At 39.9% G+C, this 18,695-nt stretch overlaps 1 pseudogene; it reads right to left on the bottom strand.

Moving 5' to 3' along the window:
* Positions 1 to 3,911: 3,911 nt before the first annotated feature.
* The window catches only part of LOC136335518 (uncharacterized), an 80,620-nt pseudogene continuing 65,836 nt past the window's right edge, over positions 3,912 to 18,695 (bottom strand).

Genomic DNA, 18,695 nt, shown 5'->3' with positions numbered 1-18,695 from the left:
GTGTGTTAAATTTGCTCACTAATATTTTGCCTAATTGTTGCATTGGCATGGGGAGCTCTATGTGTATGTAGTCTGGGAAAGGCTGTGGTGCTTGCCCTCAGGGCACCAGATTGCAAATTGCTGATTGCCTGCCTCCATGGGGAGGGGCGATTGTTTGCTGGAGAAGGTTTTTTTTTTTCCCTCCCAGCCAATTTTACTGGAGAGTGCAGAGAGAGAGAGAGAGAGAGAGAGAGAGAGAGAGAGATTGAAGGAATGCTGAGGGGCTTTGGGAGCCCTGAGTGAAAGCTGGGGGTGCTGAGGCTGGTGGGGGTCTGTTTTGCACTGTGAGTTTGAGAGAGTCCGGAGAGAAAAAAGGAAGCAGTCTGCCCTTACGAGACTTTAATAAACAGAATGGCTCACCATTTTCTTGCTCCACTGTTCCTTTACCATCTGCCTGAATCCAATGAGAACGTGAACCTGCATGGCCACAGTGGTGAACCCTGGCCTTACACACAAGAATGTTCATGTGAAAATCACACTAGATATTTCTTCCAAGCACATTAGCAACAGAATGGATAAATAAATCAAGGCATATTCAAGACCAAATGAGAACTAGATAAAATGTGGCTAACTCTCACCAACAAAATGGTGAGTGAAAAAAGTCAGCAAAAACAGTACATTCAGAATATTTCAATTTATACAAAGTTCCAAAACAGAAGAGCTGCTCCATGCTGTTAGACGGCAGAAAGGGTTATTTACACTCAGGGTGGTAGAAGTAGCTTCAGGAGTGCTAATAAGATTCTGTTTCTTGATCTGGGTGCTGCTTATATAAGTATAGTTTATAAAAATTCATGGAGTTCTATGCCTACAACTTTTGCATGTACAGTATACTTCAACAAAACTTTAAAATAATTTTCCCAGTATCTAACAATTACTAGCATTCTCTACATGTAAAAATTTATTTCTAGATATACCCATATGTTTACCTTCTAAATAGCCATCTAACTCTGTATAGAAGCATATATTTCTGGTTAGGTCAGGCTTTTTACACAATAAATGGCTTGTAATGTGGAAAAGCCTCCAGGCTGTTCCTCATTGGCTGTGACTGGCAGCGTTTCCTAGTGGACACGTGTGGAACTCCATACATTTCCAGTGAAGTATTTGAGCACACTCTGATCAGGGTCTTGCATATGGAACTTGCTTAATAAAGACCAACTAAGGGAACATCAAACATTTGTTCCTAAATGTGAAAACCATATAGACTGGGTTCTTGAGTGAATTGATGAGTAAATTATTTTTTAAGTGTTGATTTGATAGCATCATATAAAATCATCACATGCTTTGATTTTGTATACCGTATTCTATTTTTATCAAGATTTTTTTACATTATAAAAAAATTAATGTCGGCCCTGGTCGGTTGGCTCAGCGGTAGAGCGTCGGCCTAGCGTGCGGAGGACCCGGGTTCGATTCCCAGCCAGGGCATACAGGAGAAGCGTCCATTTGCTTCTCCACCCCTCTGCCGTGCCTTCCTCTCTGTCTCTCTCTTCCCCTCCCGCAGCCAAGGCTCCATTGGAGCAAAGATGGCCCGGGCGCTGGGGATGGCTCCTTGGCCTCTGCCTCAGGTGCTAGAGTGGCTCTGGTGGCAACATGGCAACGCCCAGGATGGGCAGAGCATCACCCCCTGGTGGGAGTGCCGGGTGGATCCCGGTCGGGCACATGCGGGAGTCTGTCTGACTGTCTCTCCCTGTTTCCAGCTTCAGAAAAGTGCAAAAAAAAAAAAAAAAATTAATGTCGGCCCTGGCCGGTTGGCTCAGCGGTAGAGCATTGGCCTGGCGTGCGGGGGACCCGGGTTCGATTCCTGGCCAGGGCACATAGGGGAAGCGCCCATTTGCTTCTCCACCCCCCCCCCTTCCTCTCTGTCTCTCTTTTCCCCTCCCGCAACCAAGGCTCCATTGGAGCAAAGATGGCCTGGGCACTGGAGATGGCTCCTTGGCCTCTGCCCCAGGCGCTAGAGTGGCTCTGATCGCGGCAGAGCGACGCCCCGGAGGGGCAGAGCATCGCCCCCTGATGGGCAGAGCTTAGCCCCTGGTGGGCGTGCCGGATGGATCCCGGTCAGGAGGGCTGACTGACTGTCTCTCCCGTTTCCAGCTTCAGAAAAAAAAAAAAAAAAATTAATGTCGATTCTATTACAAGTGATACTTTTTAATTATTGTATCTTATGAAAGTATATCCTGTTGATTATATCATGATGCTAAAAATAACAATTTTATTAATTAAAACATTGAGACAGGAAAACCAAAATTTTGAATTAGATAATTTTTAAATGTAGCACTGTCCAGAGATTTAAAACCAGTGGTGGGATTCCACCAGTTTGCACCAGTTTGGCAGAACTGATACCTAATTTTTTTGTTGAGTTTGGCGAACCGGTTGTTAAAATGGCATTTGTAATCTGAGTTCTCTCTAAGATGGCACCTGGGCCCAATGTGGAAATCACAAATTCACATTCTTTCTCTTTTTTAACGTTCATCTGCACAACAGCATATTCTAAGCGCCCGTAGTGATGTTTATTCTGTCCACTGGTGAAAAAAATTTTATGGAACTATGCTTGTAATATTAATTTAATAATTTCATAAAACTCACACCTTTGATGAAATACTACATTTTAATTCTCTCATATTTGTTACTTCAGTAAACGAACATATAATGTAAAGAGAAAAAGTGCCAAACAACCAGGGAGTGACAAGCTGTCTTTGGAAATACATTAAATAACAGTTTTATTTTTTTCTGTAAGGTATTATTTAATATTTTTTCAATAATATTTTTAAACTCTTTCTTATAACATAATCTAGTTTTGTGTACCTCTTTTATTGTTCTTACTTAAGTACTAAGTGCATGAAATAATAAACTACCTTTTGGTATATCATTTTTTAATACTTAAAATGGTCATTAGGGCAGAGAACCGGTTGTTAAATTATTTGAATCCTACCACTGTTTAAAGCTTTGGAAACCAGGATGGGAGTAGAGTTAGAAACAATCGTGAGTTTGAAATACTGGCTATCTGCAATAGCATTTAAAAATCCAGGTTTTTGGCCTGATCTGTGGTGGCACAGTGGATAAAACACCAACCTGGAAATACTGAGGTTGCCAGTTCGAAACCCTGGGCTTGCCGGGTCAAGGCATATATGTGAGTTGATGCTTCCTGCTCCTCCCCCCCCTTCTCTCTCTCCTCTCTCTCTCTTCCCCCCTCTCTCTCCTTTCTAAAATGAATAAATAAATAAATAAATAAATAAATAAATAAATAATTTTTTTAAAAAAATCCAGGTTTTTAACTGAAAATTTCAAGATATTTAACATGTTTTCTTTCAACTGTGTTTTGTGTAACATTAGAGAACTAAGATTGGGACTATAATATGTCCAGCTCAAAGGAATGCCTAAAAAATGTTAAATGAATTAAGATTTGTAAATTGAATATAATAGTACCTAAATATAATTCCCTAACATTTTCTTTGTCCAAATTAAAATAAAAAATGATTTAGGTATGAAATTCCATATGACTTATTTCCTTTCACTGTTTTATATTTACAAACCATCTCTAGTTAAGGGTAAACTTCCTCAGAAGTATTTTTTTTAAGTTTCTTGCTAAATATGAACAATTTAACTGCAACATGTTTTTTTTTAATGGACAATTAATAGTGACAAAGACAGCTGCACAATAGCTACGGAGAGGAAAACCAACAAAAGATAAAACATGTGAATAGTTATGTGTTGGCCTAAAAAGGATTTGACTGTGCTCATTGTCTCTTACCTGTGGTTTTTCCCATAAATGTGTGTCACACGTGTGATGAGGGAAATACTTGGTTATTTAGCTGTCCTCACGTTCAGTGGCCAGTAGCTGGTCTAGAGCGGGGAGACTTATTTTCAGCAACTTGGATTTATAGGGACCTGGACATGTCTTTATATTTAAAGACACCCTTTGGTCGCCTGCTTCTAACTGGCCTCTGGCCTCCGAAGTGATGAGGGCAGTCCCGCGCTATCTCTGCGCCCTCCGCGCTTCCTCTTCTCCTTCTCTTTCCGTTAGGGTCCCACTGCTGTCGGAGGCCTGCAGGAGTATTATCACTGTAAGCTTTTATTTCCAACAGCCCCACTGAAGCCGGATTCTCAAAATAACTAACACCCATTACCAGCCCCGTACCACTGTCTGACAAAAAACAAGCAAACAAACAAACAAATTAAAAAACAGAACAATTGAAGAAACAAGGTTAGTGTAAAAATTACAGCTTTTTAAAAAAAAGCGACCACTAACACTTGGTTTCAGAGAAAACGAGGGGAGAATGCGAGTCTTGGTGACTAGGGAATTGCAGTTATACACAAGAAAATGAATACCAGTTTAAAGTTGCAAGTCAAATTACCACCAGTACCAGAAAATAATGGCAAAAGAGGGTTAAAAAAGAGGTGACAGATATGCTGATTAAAATCGATCTTTAAAATGAGCTTCCTTTGAACATTAAATGGAAAAATCCAGAGTTTGGATTGCCAAATGTTTACAAAGAAAAAATGATTCAGAAGAACTACGTGACTTAAACAATACCATCTTTCAGATTCCTCTGGGAAGATTGGTAGATAATATGAAATTTAAACTAACATTTGGACTTTGTCCATTTTGTGCACAGTGAAGACAGTTTTGGCATGCTATTTAAAATATTTTCATATCAGTTTATCATTCCAAAATATAGTGAAAACACACACATCTGCAGTTGCACCCTGTGGTAAAAAGGAAAAAATGGAAAAAGGCTGAGGCCAGTATATAGAAATAAATAACAATTCCCTGTGTCCATTTTGCACTTATTTTCACCCTTTAATATATGTAAAATACAATCTTAAGAAATTCTTTGTAAGAGCAAAATTGTCATGAAAACTCGGGAAAGTTGCTTAACCTTTGCTGGGCTTTGGTTTCCCTGTCTATGAACACAAAGCCAGCAGCACAACCTATTTCCCGGGCTGTTGTGAGGGTCTACTAAGTTGATACTTCATGAACACAGTACTGAAAAAAAAGAAAAAAAAAAGCAGTGAGGTGGCACTTACTGTTTATTAAATTATCAGGGATTAAAACATTTGTAGGCCCTGGCCAATTTGTTCAGTGGATAGAGCATTAACCAGGTGTTCAGAAGTTACAGGTTCAATTCCCAGTCAGAACACAAATAAGAAATGACCATCTGCTTCTCTCCCGCTTCTCTCCCCTTCCTCTCTCTCTTTCCCTCCCACAGCCAGTGGCTCGATTGGTTCAAGAGTCAGCTTCGGGTGCTAAAGATAGCTCGGTTGATTCCAGCATTGGCCCCAGACAGTGGTTGCCAGATGGGTCCCAGGTGGGGTGCATGCGGGAGTCTGTCTCTCAATCTCCCCTCATCTCACGTAAAAAACAACAATAACAAAAACATTGGTAACTGCTAGAAAAGAATTAAAAGAATATGTGAGAAATACCATATGTGACCTGAAAATCCTAAAAATATTTACCATCTAGCCCAGGGGTTAGGAACCTTTTTGGCTGAGACAACCATGAACACCACATATTTTAAAATGTGAGAGCCATACAACGAACGACCTGTGTACCTTACACATGATCCAATAAAAATTTGGTGTTGTTCCAGAGGACAGCTATGATTGGCTCCAGCCACCTGCAACCATGAACATGAGGGGTAGGAAATGAATGGATTGTAATACATGAGAATGTTTATATTTTTAACATTATTTTTTTTTATTAAAGATTTGTCTGCGAGCCAGATGCAGCCATCAAAAAAGCCATATCTGGCTCATGAGCCATAGGTTCCCGACCCCTGATCTAGCCCTTTACAAAAGTATTCATCAATCTCTGTTCTAATAGATAATCTTGACTACAAAAAGTTGTGTTTAATAAGTGTAAGGGAATAATATATGTGAAATGCCAGAGATATTTAGCTTTTCTCTGGGGTTATGTAGCATTTATAGTACTAAGATTAAAATGTGATTACATAACCAGATTACAATTTGTTGTATAAATTCAAATGTTACCAAAATATTTATCAATGGAGAGTATTCTGGAGTAATCAGGTTTTATTGTTTTGGTTTTTAAGTCTAGTCTAAGAACAAGATCACCAGGAGCTAGCATGCACATGCAGGTGCCCCAAGAATATTATAACCAAATAAACCTTCGTCAGGGCTGAGTAGGTGCACAACTCCAGGGGGCACCAGCCACCCTGGATTCTGTGAGTGAGTTATGCTCTGAAGTTGCCTTTTGAGTGAAAGACAATAGGAATGAAGCCCCCGTATTGTGTAGCATGATGGTACTGACTCAAGCTCCTTTTTAAGCGGAATTTAAATTGGTAAATAAGTAAAATAATTTACACAACACATTTCTATTTTGACAGAATATTTGACAAACTTCCCTCCAATATCTTTCTGTGAAGAAAGGGGGATGTAGTTCAGATGTTGCTGCAATTTTAGAAGATTGAATATTTTTCAAAAGATTAAAAAATCATAGACTGACTGATGCCAGCTGGTTGGGGGTCAGGGCGCAGGACTAGTGGTTTACCATAAGACAGTTATCTTAATCCAGAAAAGCTCAATTTAGTTTTAATTCATGATCCAAATGAGAACATAGAAGCTATGCTTATCAAATTTGCTTATGACATAAAATTGGGAGGCCTAGAGCTTACAAGGCATAGTTTCCAAATAAAAATTTTAACAGTGGACCAAAACTAAGCAAAACAATCATAATAGAAATCAGTCTTTTGCATAAGGAGCCTTCTAAATCAGCGCTCTCTCAATATTGATACATGTAATTGATTTTTGAACAGAATGTATTTTTTGGTTAAAAAGACTCAAGGAATTTAAAAAAGACTTGTATACGTTTGGAGAACAATAGTTATCCTTAAATAATTACCTTTTTTTAAAAAATGAAAGTGTAAGTGTAACACATTCTTTTGCAGAGGTCACAATGGAAGGCAGGATCTAACTCAAAAGTTAAAGAAGCTAAATGGTCTCAAGCCAGGTGCAGCCCACAGTTGTGTTTGTTTTATTTACCACCCTCCTCTATAGAGTTTTATCTAATATTTTGACTTAGTTGCTCACATGAAAAAGACACAAGATTTAACACAAATATCTGGATTTTCAGATTCTCCTGAACCACAGGATGATTTGGCAACACTGGTTTCTCACTATGCTGGCTGTACCCAGTCCACACTACTCCGTTTATCACACCTGGCCCGCGGATTCTCTTATGTATGAACGTGATCCTAGATATTTGAATTGTGTGAGTCCTGTAAAAGAAAGTAATGAAGACATTCTGAAAAAAATGGACTCTGTCTCCAAATGTAATAGGTGCGCCTTAAATGTTTAGCTTCCTATCAGGCAAGGCAGCATTGTTGGGGCATAGATTGCCACAGGTGTTACAGAGAAGATTCTTGCATGGCACTGGAAGTTAGGATATATTGATATTTCTAAATTTCTTTCTATTTTAAAGGAGACTTGCAGTGCTGTTTGTTTAACTTATTTTTATTCTAATTACTCTTAAACATCCTTGAATGTAATGATTGTTAGTTAAATTCTTATGTTTTAGCTTTGATTTGATACATTCCAGATATATTATAAAACTGATTCCCCAAATTATTGCTGTCAACATCTTTATAAAAGCTTTTAAAAAACAGTCAAATCTTTGTTTTTATATTTTCATATTTTAATGTGAGTGTTTATGATGTGTAGACACAGGTTATATTTATATTTCATCATCTACATAGTTTTAGATCAACATAGTTTTAGGCACTGTACTCCATTGGAATTATAAATTTAGGGATGATAGCCGCAGTGCAAGATGCCTATGAAGCTAAGTCATTCACAATGAACATTCAAAGGAAAACAAGATGATCCTAACTGTGCCAATTCATTCCAGTTATGAATTTTGAAAAGCCGGTATATACTATTTGAGATTCAGGTACACACATGTTTTCTTTTAAAGAAAATGCTCTGATTCATAAATGAAGTCAATGGGCATTTGTACAAAGTGCTTAATGAGTGACCACCTTTATCAGACAAAAGATACATAAGATAAAGTACTGGGGAACATACTCCCTCATTAAAGACAAGTCCTAAACAGTAAAAATAATAAAAGCAAAAGATAAATGCTTTGAAGAGAGATCCAAGATGGCAGTGGAGTAGGTGGATGTTAAAATCACCTCCTCCCAGGACCAACCTGGAGTTATAACTAAATTTAGGAACAGTCATCCTGAATAACCAACCCAGGACTCAATGAAGAGGAGCGTTATAACCAAAGATTCATAGGAGAAGCTACATCAAGACTGATAGGAAGGGCAGAAACCAAAAAAGGGCTGGCCTTGCTTCCATGAGTTGTGGCTGAGGTTCTAGATGGGTTTCTCAGTTATGCGGGGTTACCCCTAAAAGGTGTGGGGACTAAACCCCAAGCTAGGCTCCACAGCCCAGAGCACCAGAATCGGGAAGAGGCACCCAGAGACTGTGCAAGGCAGTGAGGTTTCTGTCTTGCAGAAAGAGATGGGAGTCTCCAGACATGTGGGCACCCTTTTAAGGGGCCAACACACAAACTCTTTTTCATAGTCACTTACCTTGGGCTCCGGCAAAGGGCAGAGTGAGCTGACTAGAGTTATGTGAAGGGAGTTTGAGGTTTGCAGTTCTGAGGAGAAACAGAGGATGGGGAGGGACAGCACGAGGATTCCTGAGCTGAGTCATTGTCCAATGACTCGGTTGTCATCTTTCTCAGATGGAGCGCTTCCCTCTATAGTGCATCAGCCTGGGCGAAAGCAATTGTCCCATGCTGTGGACTCCCACTCTCCCTACACTCCAGAAATTAGGCCCTACTGAGGAGGCAGCTGCCCTGGTCAAAGAATAAAGATCTGGACAGATTCAGGGGGTGACAGTGACCCTGTTGTCAGGCCTTGAAAGGGGGTGTTCCCCATACTTCCCTGTGAATCTGACTGATGCTTTCTCCTCACAGGAGATTCAGTAGAACCACCCTCCTGCCTGCTTGGAGACCCTCCCTCCAGGCTCCAGAGGCCCCACCCATCCAAATCCTAGTAGCTTCACCCTGCTGAAGTCAGGGGGAAAATCTGGGACAGACCAAGAACTGTGGCTCTGGGGTGGGAGCCACACTCCCCAGTGTTCCTGAAGCCTGACTGGCACCTCCCTCTCAGTGGAGATCCACTAACTCCATCCTCTCAACTCCAGAGGCTCCTTCTGTGACTGAGCCTAACAGATAGCCAACAGGCAGAAGCAGCCAAAGGTGGAACTCAAGGCGCCTTGGAACTTTTGCTGACCTGTCACTGGGCCTGGTGCTAGTAAAAACCAGCCTTGGTGTGCAGCTTGCTTCTTCCTGCACACACCTAAGCCCAGCAGAGGCAGCCACAAACTGTGCATCACTTGTAGCTCCAAACAGTTTGCTGAGGGTCTGTCAGAGGCAGCAGGTAGCCAGCCTATGCCAGGTTTCTTCCCAAAAGGTCCAGAACCAACACATCCAGTGACCAGCTTAAGATATCATTGGAGCAAAATCCAATTAGTTTCACAGTAGCATATCCAAAAGGAGATCATATCAGGCACCAAATGTAGCTGAGGTAAATTCTGCTTCCTGTGGTCAGCACCTACACAGCAGCTTGCATACTTTGGTTGAAGTAGTGCCTCATAGTCAGCCAGCCTGAGGGTTGATCCCATGCACAATGGGCCAATAACAATCAAAACTCAATTATAACAGCAGGTCCCACATAATTCACACAACAGACACTCCTGGAGCACCCAGCTCAGGAGATTAAGGAGACTGCACCCCTAGACCCAACAGAATACATACTACATACAGACATACCCTGAAAATTTAGAAGCATAGTATATCTAATACATAGGAACAAACACAAAGAAGCAGCCAAAATGGGAAAAAGAAAACAGGCCTGGCAGGATGGCTCAGTTGGTTAGAGCATCATCCCAAAGCACAGAGGTTGCCAGGTGATTCCCAGTCAAGGCACATAGAGGAACAGATTGATGTTTCTCTCTCTCTCTCTCTCTCTCTCTCTCTCTCTCTCTCTGTCTCTTCTTCTCTCTAAAATCAATACATTAAATTAAAAAAGAAGAAACGGAATGACAGAAGAGGAGAAACCTTTAGTAAAAGAGCTAAATGAAATGGAGATAAGCAAATTATCAAATATAGAGTTTAAAATAATGGTTATACAGATGCTCAAGGAACAAAGTGAGAACTTCAGCAGAGATATAACAAGCATACAAAATGACATAGAAACCATAAAAATGAACCACTCAGAAAAGAATACAATATCCGACACCAAGAATTCACTGGAAGGAATAAACAGTAGGTTGGAGGAAGCAGAGGGTCCAGCCAGCGATTCGAAAAACAAGGTAGAAAAACCAGAGCATCAAAAACAAAAAAGAATGAAAGGGAATGAGGATAGTATAAGGGACTTTTGGGACAACATGAAAGGAAAGGTAACAACATCCTTATCATACAGGTACAACAAGAAGGGAGAGAACAAAGGGTTGGGAACCTATATGAAGAAACAATGACCAAAAATTTTCCTAATCTGGTAAAGAAAAAAGACACACAAGTCCAGCAAGGGCAAAGAATCTAAAACAAGATGCACTCAAAGAGGCCCATACCAAGACACATCATAATTAAAATGTAAAAGGATAAAGACAAAGAGAGAATCTTAAAAGCAGCAAGAGAAAAGCAGTTACCTACAAGGGAGCTCCCAAAGACTTTTAGCTAATTTTTCAACAAAAACATTTCAGGCCAAAAGGGATAGGCATGAAATATTCAAAGTAATGAAAAGCAAGAACCTACAACAAACACTACTTTACTCCAATATCATTTAAAATTGAAGGAGAAATAAAGAGCTTATAAGAAAAAAAAAAAGCTAGAGGAATTTGTTACCACCAAGCCAGTATTACAAGTAATGTTAAAGGGCCTGCTTGAAGAAGGAGGAGGAGGAGGAGGAACAGGAGGGAAGAAAAGGAGGAGGAAGAGAAGGAAAAGAAGAACAGAAAGAAAACAAACAGAGAAATGTAATTTAAAAATAAAATGGTAATAAATACATACCTATCAATAAATAAATGTAAATAGCTTAAGTGCTCCAATCAAAAAACATAGGATAGCTGAGTAGATAGGAAAGCAAGACCCACATATACGCTGTCTACAAGAGAACCATCTCAGACCAAAGATACACACAGACTAAAAGTAAAGGGATGAAAAAATATATTTTATACAAATGGATATTTTTAAAAAGTTGGGGTAGCAATGCTTATATCTGAAAAAAATAGACTTTAAAACAAAAGTTACAATAAGAAACAAAGAAAGACAGTACATAATGATAAAGGGAGAAATTCAACATGAGGCTATAACTCTTGTAAACATTTATGCACCCAATATAGGAGCACTTAAATACATAAAGCAAACTTTGATAGACATAAAGAGAGAGTGAAATATCACCACACACCTGCCAGAGTGGCTATCATCAATAATCTGATAAACAAGTGCTGGTGAGGGTATGGAGGGAAGGGAACCCTCCTGCACTGCTGGTGGGAATGCAGACTGGTGCAGCCACTGTGGAAAGCTGCATGGAGTTACCTCAAAAAAAAAAAAAAAATTGAACTGCCTTTTGACCCAGCAATACCACTTCTGGGAATATATCTTAAGAACCCTGAAACACTATTTTGAAAGAATATTTGCATCCCTATGTTTATTACAGTGTTTTTACAATAGACAAGGTCTGGAAGCAACCCAAGTGCCCATCAGTAGATGAGTGGATAAAAACATGTTGGTACATTTGTACAATGAAATACTACATAGCCTTAAAAAAGAAGGAAACTACCTTTTGGGACAGCATGGATGGACCTGGATAGCATTATGCTAATGAGGGAAGCCAGTCAGAAAAAGACAAGTTCTATATGATTTTACTCATATGTGGGATCTAATGAGCAAAATGAACTAATAAGCAAAATAGAGATAGATTCATAGAGAGCAGGTGGACAGCTGTTTTGTGGGTGGGGCTGGGTGAGGAGGTAGAAGGATTATGCAAAAAAGGACAAAAAGAAAAGAAAACTCATGGATACAGACAACAGTGTGGAGATTGCCCGAGTGGGGGAGGTTGGGTAGAGGTTAGGGGGAATAAATGGTGGTGGATAAAGACTTGACTTGGTGGTGAACAATAATACAGTGTACAAAGATATGTTGTAGAATTTGAAACCTGTATAGTTATGTTTACCAGTGTCACTCGAATAAATTTGATTAACAAAGAAAGAGTAATGCATTGCAGTAGGCTGTGTATTAGTGTTTCAGGATGGTGACAAATTAAGAGAAATGCCATTTATAATTTGAAGGACTTCTAGCATGCTGGTGTGCTGACAGAAACTATTGAATAATGAATGCAAATTAGAGGCTGTTGCTTTTATTTTGATATTACAGCCTTAAAGGGTAGAATTAGCCCTACAGAGAGGTGGGTTAGTTTTTCCTCAGAGACAGAAGAAAAGTTGAGGTAAAGGTACAAATTTTGAGATGGAAATTTTGAGAGACGTGAAGGGGGCTTATGTTGTAATGTCTCTTTCCCAGTGAGGTAAGAAGACAGGGCATCTACTGAGGTGAATTTAGAAGGTCAGGGATGGAATTGCAGTAATGTGTAAAAGGCATGTAAAGAATGCACTAGTCTTTGGATTCAAGATACACGAATAAAATAAGATTGCTATTTAAGTATGAACTTGTAGCAGTCTTCATATCGTCGCTTTGAGAATTTTCTCCAGCAACTTTTGGTAAGGGTTGGAAGGTAATATCTCACAAGTATTGACATGATTATTCATTTCAAGAAGTCCAGCCCAAGTATGGAAGAGAATAAAACCAGAATTGCCTGGATGTGGGTTGGGAAGTAGGGAAGCATTGGAAGGCCCAGCGGGAACCAAGAGAAGAGAAGAAAGAATGAGGAAGCAAATTGGTTACATATTGGGTGTGGGTGTGTTTGTGGGGATTCCTATGTTCCAGATGTGCACATGTGGAAGGCTTGGCAGTAGTGTAGCTACAGGTGTGGCTGTGTTGGGAGTTAGTGAGGTTGAATGACACCTGAAGATGAGGAGTTGCAAAGCCAGGGATTTAATGGGTCATCACCATAAATACTGAAGGCATGAAAAATGGTGACAGACACAGGCCATAGAGGAAGACAGAGGTCCAGCGCTACCATCTTTGAGGAGGTTGGAACTGCATACTGGTGGCTGGAAGCTGAGGTGAGGGAGATATCATGGGTTCCAGAAGAAACGCTGAAGTTAATGAAGTAGATGCAGCAGAGATGAAGGCACTGGCTCTCCCTTGTACAGAGCACTTCATATGCCTCTCGTTATATCCCCGGGGGCCACTGCTTATTGCAGGAATTGCTGCCCCAACCAGCTTCTCACAGGTGTAGCCTGACAGCACCCAGCTCAACTAGGACCTCAGCTCCTGCTTTCTGTCCCAGTGCCTTTCTTACAATAAAATGCAGCACTCACTTATGTGTAATCTAAAACTAGAGGGAGTTAATACTGATCAGGACAAAGCTTGGTCAAGTCTTAACTGGTGGTTCATGCTCCCCTCTTCTATCCTTTGGGCGATAATTCTTAGGACTTTCCACAAGGTGCCTCCGAACGTCCCAGGGGTGTGTCTCTCCAGTCATCAGAGGCAGTGATCAATTTGAAACACATCTTTATACTGGCTTTCCTGCTTTCTGGGTTCACTCTTCTTATTTCCCCCACCCTGTCCTCTGGGATTGCTTTTTAACATATACAAATAAATGCAGGACCTTGTTGAAGACCTCCTTTCTTGGGAAAACTTAAGACCCTCATCTGTAAGTAGAAGCTGTTAAGAGAGCAATAGAAAGGTTTCATGGTCAAATAAATAGTCATTTTTCTGTTAGCTTGAGGAGGATGGAGTCCTGAAAGACAAAGGAGGAGTTTATTACCAAACACAAGCCTCAAAAGAATCTTGGTGGAGTTGGGGGCTGGTCAGAGCAAGAGCAGGGCTGACAGAGATGAAAGCAGGAGGGAGGGGGAAGGTGACATATGAACTGTAGGTGTTAAGTAATATCTTCTGCACTAGAAAATAGATACACTAATAACCACGAAGGGCACATTTTAGACTCTTGTATTTATTGCAGCAGCTTTGCATTGGCCTTCATCTTCATTTGTTCCACCCCGAACAGAACAGCAGACAGTCTTGCCTCACCGTGTATCTCCAGTTCTTGCCAACATGCTGATGTCATCCTATATTCAGCCCTTAAAGTCACTTCAATTTACATTCCTGTCTTAAGTCTTTTTCTTGCTATCTAATTTACTATAGTTTCATTGAACTTCCTTTTCCCTAAGTAGGATACACAGTCAATTTATCTAAGAGAAAATGTAAGAAACAGATCAGATGTATACATAATATCACATGGTGTCCATTGGGGAAAGTTTTTAAAATATACATGTATATACACAATTACACAATTTAAAAATATACATGTATATTTTTTTAAAGTACACAATTATGACAGATCGCAAGATCCTGAAGAAAATTTTTGTGATATCACTACCAAACTTTGCCATGTTACTTTATTTATTTATTTATTTATTTTTTTTGCCATGTTACTTTAACATTAGAAATTTGAAGCAATAAATTATAAAATATTTTGAGTCTATTCTAAGATGAACTTGGTCATTTTGGGGTATTTGGCTTCTAATTTTAGATATTTAGACATTTTTTAGGCCATTTAATTTAAAACTTTACATTTTAAGAGGCATTAGTCATGAGTTTTAAGAAACACAGATAAAACATCTGCTGTTACTTCCTGAACCTGCTGAGTCATAAGCCATTAAGACTCAGCAAACCCATGTCAGACAGCCTGGGGGGAGGGGCCGACATGTGTGACATTCAACTGAACCTCAGATTGTTATTGCTTAGAAAGAAACCACAAAGGTGACACATATGTTTTGGGATCATAGAAAACTGAGGTCAAAAGAGACCTTTCAGGTCATGGGCTCCCTATTTTCTGCTGGTTTTTATGCCACTATTTTGTTTCATTTTCTCTTTTGTATACTGTTTAGCGTAGCTTTAGATTTGTTCATAGAGCACCCTTCATGAAATTATTCTACAGTGTAATACTACTGATAAAACTCCTTTACATTTGTAGGTCTCTTGCCCATATCAATCTGGGTCTGGACTTTCCGAATGCCAATTAGTCATCACGCAAACCCACCACCCCCACCCCACACACAAGCACACACCTTCCCAGGTTCTCATGAATCAGAAACCTCTCACTCTCAGACTCACGGCTGAATTTGTACTCACAGCTTTTAGCACCCACAGTCTTTATCCAGGCTCATTCAATTGTTTCTGCTACTTGGTTTTTCATTCCTCCTACTTGGCCTCTCACCTCTCAATGATGAGGTCATTTTAGCAGACTTTTTTTTTTTTCCTGAAACCTACTTCTTTACCCCACTATCATAGTTAGTGATGGCAGTTTAAGTTATGGATTACAAAGTACAATTCAAAAAAAATAATAATAATCCTAACCATACAACAGACTCTAATCTACTGAAACACTCTTAAAGGCACCCTCCCTTCTATCTTGAGTGGCTAAGCCTCCAAAAGCTACTTGGCCACAGCAATGCTAATGATCAAGATTAAACTATAGTTATTAAGCATGTACTGACAGGACCTTACTAAGTCTCCCATAAAACAAGTTAGTACTCTCACATTAGAGGTTTGAAATTTAAGATTATCCATTTGTATAGCTAATCAGAGGAAAATAAAGTATTTTACTAGCATCTACTGTATTTCCCCGTGTATAAGACACACATTAATTTTGGGGCTCGGAATTTGAAAAAAAAATGAATTACACAAAGTTATTGAACTCAAGTTTTATTCATCATAAAATTCATACAACTCATCACTGTCAAAAACTTCCATCCATTAGCTTGTCCTCATCTGTGCCTGATGACGAATCACTGTCTTCATATATTGTCTCGTCCTCAGTTCCATTAATGGCATTTGAAATGCCACACTTCTTAAATGACTTGACAAGCACTGTATAAAAAGCACCCAGTTTTTAGACCCCAGATTTTTCAAAAAAGGGTGCATCTTATACATGGGGAAATATGGTATTTATGTGAAATGTGTAATGTCATAGACTTGGGCTGTCTTCTATCAGTAAGATGTTATTTTGTTGTTGTTGGGGGAGGAGAAAATCTCCCTTACCCCCATGGTCAGGTCATAGGGTTAAGTGAAGTTGATCCATGCCCTCCAGCTTTCAACACACACAAGCTTATGCTACACACACTCACACATATGCTCACTCACTCACTTCAGAAGGGCAGTTGGGCACCTCAATCTGGCCTGCCATTCAGTGTATTCCAAATATTTTTGGAATGGGAATGTGATAAAACTCAGCACTCAATTATGAGACTTTTGTCTTTCTAGTGAAGTAACTGAGAAGATGGCATAAAAGTATAGGAAAAAACATCCAAAAGATGGAGAGGGAAATGAAGTCATGATGACATCTTTGAAAGCCTGAGGCTCATCAGGTCTTCAGTGAAGCCAGTTCTACTCCCATATCTTTGAACTATGTGAGTCAACATTTATCTGTCTGGGAAAGCCAGTTTGATTCAGCTTGATTTGGGTTCCTGTCACAACTGAGAGAGTCCTTACTAATGTAGGTAGTTTGCCAAATGACCAGTTTGACCAGCCTTTTGTATTAGATCTTTGCAAATCCTGCACTTGTCAGAGTGAGATCTACATACTGCTTGCTTCAGAATCACTTGGAATGCTTATAAAATGTAGATTCTTAGACTCTGCCCCAAACTTCTTTGAACTAAAAAGGCAAGGCTTAGGAACCTCACATTTACCAAGCTACCTTTGGTGATTTTATGCATGTTAAATTTTGAAAAACATTATTGAAGTCATAACTTTAGATTATATCAACTCAGATCAATCAGTTTTTATCAAATGAACTGGTAAATTCAAATAGCAATTATTTTCAAATAACTGATAATTGGATTTTGAAACGCTAGTACCGATGTACCCTACTTAAGGGTACATGTGAAGGAAGTGTCACGGGGCTCACATGTTTAAATAACTTCAGAAGTTCTTTAACACATTTCACCTGTAATCGAAGTGGCCAGTAAAAGAAACAGAAAGGGGTGGTGGTGGAAATGAGTAATTTGACGTGGAAAGGGTGCAGGAACCAAGGCAGACCAGCCTTTGTTCTGTTGGACGGACGGACGTTGAATGAACTTCACACCTCTCCTATACGGCATTAATTTCCTATGCTTGAATAATTCCTCACTGCTCAGAGAGCATTGCTACAATAAAGTAGTCTTCATTTGTGAGGATCCTATGATCCCTCTGAGTTGTTCAACCTTTTTTTTCTTATTATTACATTTCAATGCACATGTGTTTGATTAGTTGAGTCTTTAGGGCAGACACCTTAAAACTCAAGAAATTCACTTCCAAATCACTATCAGGGGGGAGGGAAGGTGTGGAGCAAAATCAATATGAATCTGTCAGTGGGTCAACTAATAAACATACTGTGCTATATCCTCAGCAAAATTTAAAAAATGGAAAAATATTAACACACTTAAGTATGCTGATTAATCTAAAAAACATTAGGCTAAAGAAATAGTTCAAGTACAATAGATCACATACTCTACAATTCTTATACGAAATTCTAGAAAAGACAAAGCTACAATGAGAGCCTGTAGAGCAGTGGTTGCTTAAGGCTGGAGTCACATAGCATCTGCCACAGAGGCACAGAGAACTTCGTAGGGTGATGGAATTGTTCTAGATCTGGCTTGTGGCAGAGGTTACATGATGGTATGTAATTACAAAGTTTTATGAAACTGTATATCTCAAATGAGTAAATTGTACTGTTTGTAAATTATACCTCAATAAAACTATTATGAAAAAGTGAACTTGATATGGGTGGGAACAGATTTTATCAGAGCAGGGAAGTAGGACCCAAAGAAAACGGAGCTAAAGTCCATGGAGGCATGGGCTAAAGGCCAGGAAAGATGGCCATGGCGTGGAGAGGCAGGAGGGCAGGTCCCAGCAGAGGAAGGGCCTTGGAGGTCTAATGGTGAGGAGAGGGAAACAGGAAACTCTTATTTCAGAGTGACAGCATCCTCACTCACCCTTGTTCATGTTGCTAGGTGGTGTCAATGGCCCCACATGTCATCAGAGTTACAGGAGGCTAACATCTCTACCACAGGTGACTATGGAGGAATGAGGCCTTTTGAATGAATTTGCTGATAGGAACACAACAACATAGGCCTGGACCAGGAAGGGCAGTGGGAGGTGAGGGGAGCACAGGGCCGCCCAGTGAGCATCTGTGGCACGTGGCTACAGGGTGACCAGGGAAGGAAGAGGACAGCTCAGAGCGAGGAAAAGGACAGCTCAGAGCGTAGTCTGTTTAGAGACCAGTGACCTTTTGTTGTAAGCTAGTCCTCTTAGAATTATTTTAAAGCCTGACCTGTGGTGGCACAGTGGATAATGCATTGACCTGGAAAGCTGAGGTTGCCAGTTCAAAACCCTGGGCTTGCCTGTTCAAGGCACATATGAGAGTTGATTCTTCCTGCTTCTCTCTCTCTCTCTCTCTCTCTCTCTCTCTCCCTTTCTATCTTTCTCTCTCTTAAAATGAATTTAAAAAAATGTCACCAGGTTATTTGCC

This window comes from Saccopteryx bilineata, chromosome 4 (assembly GCF_036850765.1).
Source record: "Saccopteryx bilineata isolate mSacBil1 chromosome 4, mSacBil1_pri_phased_curated, whole genome shotgun sequence".
Classification (NCBI taxonomy): Eukaryota; Metazoa; Chordata; class Mammalia; order Chiroptera; family Emballonuridae; genus Saccopteryx; species Saccopteryx bilineata.
Note: the sequence above shows the minus strand (reverse complement) of the source record. Positions and strands in the feature narration are given on the sequence as shown.